General features: G+C 38.8%; 1 long non-coding RNA gene across 1 annotated transcript; it reads right to left on the bottom strand.

The window, feature by feature from the left end:
* Positions 1-878: 878 nt before the first annotated feature.
* LOC145553188 (uncharacterized) lies at positions 879-5,951 on the bottom strand. The gene is made up of 2 exons (XR_014089457.1): positions 2,727-5,951; positions 879-1,122 (listed from the first exon to the last, which is right to left on the bottom strand). It is a non-coding gene; the product is annotated as an uncharacterized LOC145553188 (long non-coding RNA).
* Between the last annotated feature and the right edge of the window lie 1,413 nt (positions 5,952-7,364).

Genomic DNA, 7,364 nt, shown 5'->3' with positions numbered 1-7,364 from the left:
GACATATAAATTATAACCAAAAAGAAGCTATGGTTTTATGTTGACCAGAAAAGTCAAAGCTTTGTAGAGAAGAATTAACAATAGCTGGGCTCATTGGAAGTGAGCCTCAAAGTATATTTACAGTAGAGATGAAGAAATACTGATGTATATCAAAGCAGCATGTTCACTTCCGTCCTTTATCATCCAGATGAAAAGGTCTTTGAACCACCGACTAGACATCTGTTCAGCATCTCTATAGTTTTTTCTGCAGAAAACCTGTAATATTTCAGATGATAAATCTCTTGTTGAGAATTTGTTTAGTACTCCTCTTTAGGTAAATGGAAAATGCAGCTGTTTAGAGCCCCTCCTTTTATCTTACTCAGCAGGACTCTCTGCACAAAACAAACAGCTAACAAGATGTATGGGAGCGGGAGAGGAGGAAATCTGTTGTTCATTAGTAGCCATTTTATTTAGGGGAAGAGGCATGAGCTATTATTAGAAAAAGATGCCTGGGGAAATAACAGCAATGGTATTTAGAAGAATTGGTGTAAACAGGACATATCCAACAACATAACCTCAACGTTTCCATCATATTAATGTTTTGGGGTTTTTTTCCCCGTACATGACCATACTTAATTCTTCCACACAAGTTTTTGTTGCCCACAATTGTTGAGGAAAAGTCTTAGAATAGTTTGCTGTTGTGAACACCATGTTAACACTAGATGCGACTCATTGTTTAATTCCTCTGTGAATAGGTTTTGGAGAATTTTCTTCCCTCCCTTATCAAACTCCAAACCATTCACTGTGTATTGTGGCAAGATACAACTGTGTTCTCGTGCCTTTTAATTATTGTTCCGACACCATAAATGGGCAAGTTTATGGAGTATGAAGATTGCACATCTTGAGGAAATGGATGTTAATGCGCTGAAAACAGACAGTTAAGGTTTAGGAAAGGAGACAGGAGACCAAACCTGAGCAAAGTGGACATTACACAGAAAAGGTGGTAATGGAAAATGTCTGGCATCGCTTCATACATGTCAAAGTTTGTCTTTGATCAGGGCAGCTTTAAATCGGTGGTTGACAACTTCAGCTTCAAGCTTACAGCCAGAGGTTTCCTTCATTGTGTCCCTCCACATTTATATCCTGTGAAATAGCAAGTCAGGGATTAGTAAAGAAGACAAATAAAACAAGTGTTGCAGGTATATTTATATTTAGGAACTGGGATATGTCCTATCACTTGCAGAGTCAGAGATTTTGCTAAAACATTTCTATGATATGAAATGTTTTAGCTTAGCTATCAAAAAAGTCGAGCTCAAAAATTTTAAATCGCTCTTTTAATATGGCATTAGTTCAAAATTTAAACAACGTGAGGTTTCGTAGCTATCATGAAATTTCACAGATAAAAAGTTATATTTGTATTTGTTTATTGGGAAAGATTATGTGACTTCAAAACAATTAAGTGTTTTACACATTTATTATCGGTGGCAATACATTCTGGAGTGTGTTGTACTGGTCTGAGTGCAAACACAATTTAAAGTAGTTTCTACAGTGACAACGCAGTAGTCACTACCAACACCACTACTACACAGAGAGCAGAATATACTTTTGGAAATATGATCAGGTTACAATTTTAGTGAAGTACAAACTTATCATTGATATTTTTACAGACTAAAAACTGCATAAAGGTCATCTACAGCTTCTATGAAAAAGTTGTGAAATATCGGTCATATATTATTAATTTGAGGTCGAGACTGATAAAGTTTGATAGTTAGATTTAGTAATTATGAGTTTGAAAGACTGAAGGAAAACATCAGAAAATAGGTCAAAGAAAAATGAGCTTAGCATCACAGGTCTGTGGTTCAGGGAGCTGTAAAGCTGCTTGAAGGAGGAACAGGACGATGAAAAGAAGGCGCAGAGGGAAAGAGGAGGGTAGAGATAGACCAAAAGCAAGCAGACTGGAGAAGAGAGAGATACAGAGAGAGAGAGAGAGAGAGAAAGGGGCTGGTTTCAGCACCAGCAAGTCATCTATCTTTGGCTGTGCTCGCGCCCCAGCTGCTGCTGGTTCAAAGTACGGTCACTGGCAGAGAACCAGCCAAAAGGCTGCGGAAAAAAAAACAAAAAAAAAAAAACACTCACACAGCTACTTCACATGCAGAGGGAAGTGAAAAAGAAACAGAATGTCTTTGGCGCAAATCAGAGTCTCAGACTCAAGTCCAGCGTCACATACTTTGGACTTCAAACTGCCACAACATCAAACTCAAATTAAAGTGTTGAACGGAGGAAATGTTTATTTTGCCAACAAAATAACATTCGCGAAAACAAGCTAATTACAACAAAGATTGGAGTGAGAAATGCCACTCTGAGAAAGATGTTTTTAATTGTGTGAGGACTAAGTTGCTGCCTATAAATCAAATCTGCACCAAATGCAAAATAACTGGGAAAATGTGCGTGATGCTTAATTGCACAACTTAGCATCATTTTCCAATTTCTACAGATCTATGCAAATCGATCATCTTTGGTCTTGTGCTAACCTATCTGGGATGTTGTTTGTCCTAAATAGCCGAATGTACAGGTTTGCATCTGAAAGCGCACAGTTTGAATTTACATAGGATTTTGTTTAATACACAACCAGTGAGTGTTTACAGAATGTGAAGTGCCTGTTCAACTATCCATGTGACCTCGGAAGGTGTGCAGAGAGGCATGTGAGCTGAACAGTACAAATACATTTATCCAAGTGTGGCAATTACCTTGTAAGGACTTATAAACTCTTAGACCCTGAACGTGGCTGCGCCCGGGTAGCTGCTGGCATTGTTTGTCATCTCCAGCTCTAATGGTGTTCTGTTTAGTTCCTTGGAGACTGTTGAGGTGAGGAAAGTTAGACGTGAGGAACAGGCTAATGCTAGGGTGTGGCAGTCAGCAGAAGAAGACTGATGAGGGTGGATTGAGCCAAAAAGAGACGTGATATTGGAGTTCTGCTGTGGGTGTGAGACCTGCTTCCTACAGCAGCCATTTTAAGCTTGATTAATAGCTGAGGTCCACAGAAGCAAAGCTGTGGCTGTTAATTATATCCAAATAACGTCATGAGCGAGTCGTGTACCTTTCCCTTTGTTTAGCTCTCCCTGAAGAGGGGAAAGTACATTGGAAACACTTAACTACTACAATTGTGCATAAATACATTGCTATTCATATTTTTCAACCCAGAAAATTAGACAAGGTTAAAATTTACTTTAATAAGAGCTGAGATTCTGCAACATGATTTAGAGCCTTAAACCAACATAAGGCAGAAATGTTGAATCCAGTTTGAGACTCAAAGTTGGGTTTCAATCAGGCCGCAAAAATAAAAACTTCAGATTTGACTTAAACTTTTACTCCTATGACTTTACTTAAACTACGGGTTGAAGACGCAAGTCTTATTACCATTCTTTATCCCGTGGAATAAGGAGTGAAAACAAGTCAGCATGTGGCCTTCTGACAGCTACACTTCTGCTGTGAAAGGATTTGCGTGATTATTAGGTACAGTTAGCTGCAGCTTCAAAATAGAGACCTCTGTTAAACCAAATAGCTCATTATTTGACTTTAGTTTGTTCTACAAACCTTTGTTAAAATAAACATTACTACTATAAAATACAAAAAAAAAAAAAAAACTCTCTGCTATGGTCATCCAGAAATGTTAAATTCACTATTATTTGCTCCCTACATTATATTATTTGTAGTAAATATATTTACTATGATGTAGCAAAATCTACATTTTACATGGAGGAATCTGTCGAAAGGACAACTATCCATCATTCACTTCTTAAACCTGGCTTTTATGAAAGAGGGGAAAAAGAGAAAGTCATTCCTCAGAGAAGGACAAAAGAAGCCGCATTGAAAGTTTGCCACAAGTCATGTGATGGAAACAACAAAGATATGGAAGAAGGTGCTCACATTAGACCAAAATCTAATTGCATGTCTATGGTTCACAGAAAATGAACACCTCTTCATCTTCTGCAAGCTAACTCCACTGTTGAACATGGTAGTGGCAGCACCATTCTGTGGGAGGACAGGACAGGGAAGCTAGTCAGAGCTTTAAGAGACAATATGAGACATGAGAGCAGGGACGGCTCTCATGGATGGGATGGAATCACAACACACCAATGCTTTGGTCTAGTCAAAGTCCAGACCTAAGTCCAATTGAGAAACTTGGGCAAAACTTGAACATTCATTCTTTTTATTCCAGTGTGACAGAGCTTGTGTTATAAAGTATGCTAAGAAGAATGGGCAAATGTATGTGCTTGTAATATTACAAAATACAGAAAAGTTCAAGAGGCATAAATCCTTTCTTAAAAAAAGTACTGCAAGTAATGTTGTGAATTTCCACATTCTATGTCATAAAAAGGATCGATGTATCCCGCTAGCAGCAAAAGCAATTAAAATTATTTACTTACTTTTTATTTTGACAATAATCATCAGCTGAGCAACTCTTTTTGCTGTGCTTTGTTGGTGTGAACTCTGAGCTGAATTTTTTTGCTGTGCAAAAAAAAAAAAAAAAAAAAAAAAGAAGTTTCAGTTCCACCTCACTGCACCCTTAGTTTTAATTTGCCCACCTATCACTTTGAGGTCAGTCGATATAACATACCTGCAATCCAAATGAGCATGGAGGTAAAGTTACAGATGAACAGTTATTAAGCATTATGCAGCATGATGTGTGAAATGACCATGAAAACCTTCATTATCGCTGTCAATGAGAATTACATCCACCTCTCTGACGGTCTGATAACTGTCTCCTGCAGTCAACTGCCCCCTCTGACAAAGCTCCATGTTTTCTACCTAATCATATCTGAAATCATCTTTCAACTCACAACACTGACTTAGTCAGAAAGACATAATCACCACTTTACAACTGGGCTTTGATCGGCTTCTTACATAAAATTCTTTGTTTATTTAGTGTTCATGATGCAGGATTTCTAAGGGTCATACGTGCTGATATTAAAAACACTTTACGTGCTGCACGAAAGAAGAAAATGTTCAAAGTAGAAGGAAATGATAACTGAGACATGCCCTTTCACTTCCTTCAATAGAAACAATCTGATTAGCAACAGCAGCTGCTGTAGAAAAAGAACAACATGTGAGAGTTGAGATGAAGTGTGTATAGAATCTAGTTGTGACATTATTGTTCAAAAATAAAATGATCATTATAGTGACATTTCTCAGCACTCCATGTGTAGCGATATCTAGAGATTTGATTTTTTTATTTGCAAAAGTGTTAAAGTTCAGTCAGGTTGGATAGAGTCAACCTGAGAACATAAATTTCCAGTTCTTTTCACAGATCTTTTGTAGTTTGACTGGGCCATTTGAACACACACACACACACACGCACACACACTTCGATCTAAGCATTATATTGTAGTTGTGGTTGCATGTTTAAGGGCGCTGTCCTGTTGGAAGCTGTATCTTTTTTCAAAAGTCTCAAGTCTTTTGCAACCTATAACAGGTTTTGAAAAAGTAAAACTAAGGTTTAGTCACCCTGTATCATATATCTTTCTATTTTGAAGTTGACAGTTACCGCTGAAACACAAGAGGCCTTCGTGGGCGTGAAATGCAGGACGAAATGCTTCTTGCTTTGCATGACGCACTGTGATTCCCAGCCCAGCTCAGAGGGAGCTGAACAGGTACAGTGAGTCATATTTTTGCCCATCAGATTAACAACCCCATGCTGCTCTGTGCATATGTGTGTGTGAGAGAGGCTTTATAATTGTCAGCTAGCACAGTGTGATTGTGTGAGTGCACGGATTTGGGTGCACGACACGCCTTTGGCTCAGGAAGGAGTCGTTTCCAGTGCCATGCCCAGGCTTTTTCCTGCTGATGCTGGGATTCTGGCAGCAAAATCATCCAACTTCCTGTCCTGAGCTTTAGGCGGTCAGCTATAAAGGGCTCAATGATTGCACCTGTCAGTGTTTTACGGGAAATTTCATGGGGATTGAAATATGGAAGCTTACGCCCACTTTTTTTATCAACTTGCATTGAAGGGTTACCTAGAATGGAACAACAGGCTGGGATGCGTTTTCTTTTCTTTTTTTCTATGAAGTATAGGGAATGCTGTTTCTTTAGGAGAATAAACAGCAACTATTGCCTGTATTGAGGAAGGAGGAATTACAGGGACAGATATTCAAGAGTAAAGAGTTGTGAAAGACGAAATCCAGAACCCTTGCAATCTTATGCACATGTCTGTATATTTGAATAGAGAACAACATTCTTTAATGCCACATCACCCTTACGGGAACAAGCAGGCCCTGGCTAAATAGGCAGTCTCCTGCCTCTAAACCCTTATTAACTCCTGCCAGCTCATGGATTAAGTCGTGGATCCAGACAGCTAACAACCTTGGATGTGTCTGGCAAAAGCGGCTCAGCCATTCACAACACCTTATGACAGGCCACTACTCATGGCCTTATCCTCCACTACCTCCTATAGAGGGACGTTTGCAAAATAAGTGATTAGTCTGTACAGACAGAGGAGGATGGAGAGTGGAACAAAGTGTATAATTTAAATGCAAGAAGAAGCTGAGGTAAAGACACTGCTGATGTGCTTATGAGCACTTATGATCCTCCTAAGCACATGCGTGGGAATTTTGGAATAATATTGATTCACAAAGTGCAAAGCTGAAATCTGATGCAAGAAAAAGGCAATAGAGCAAAGACCAAACAACAAATTGGTACAAAGCTTCTATCCTCTCTGATTTGGTAACATTGTATTTTCAAATATGTCCACATCACTCTTGAGGAGTTAAATCAGGATGTAACTTCTCATCCTAACCAAGAAAAGCATTTTGGTTCGGATGAGAAGTGACTTTACTAATCACTGAGAGGTAAGAGAGATTTGCAAAATGATTATTAAGATAGCCCTCTGATGAACCGGTGACCTTTCCAGGGTGTACCACGCCTCCGGCTGATAGATACGAGCCCCCTGGAGACTCTGTAAGGATAAGCATGTTAAATAACGGATGGATGGATGAAAGGATTATTAAAAGAGTTGGGGGGGCATTTTTATTCCTACCTGGACAAATATGTCTAGTTGTATTAGTGCATCTGAGGACTGAATTCAAGATGCATAAATACTTTCACACTCAAAAGTTGTTTTGCAAGCTATTTCAGGGTGTGGGAAAATTTCAAAAAAACTCTTACTCAACGGGGAACAAAGATTTCAGTCAGTTGTTACAGTAAGATGGCATTTGGCAAGTTATTTGGTCATATCATGAAAGCTGAAGGAATTCATACGGTTTTCCAAGAAAGAACTAACATCTTGAGGATCCACCTAAACCCTTGAGAAAAGCCACTGTGATTTCACAGATACGTGAATAATGCAACTTAGAGCTTTAGGAACTGTGTTTTCACAAAATGTATGAAAC

Source organism: Poecilia reticulata, chromosome 10, assembly GCF_904066995.2.
Source record: "Poecilia reticulata chromosome 10, P_reticulata-male-v2, whole genome shotgun sequence".
Lineage (NCBI taxonomy): Eukaryota > Metazoa > Chordata > Actinopteri > Cyprinodontiformes > Poeciliidae > Poecilia > Poecilia reticulata.
This window is presented reverse-complemented; position numbering and strand designations above follow the sequence as displayed.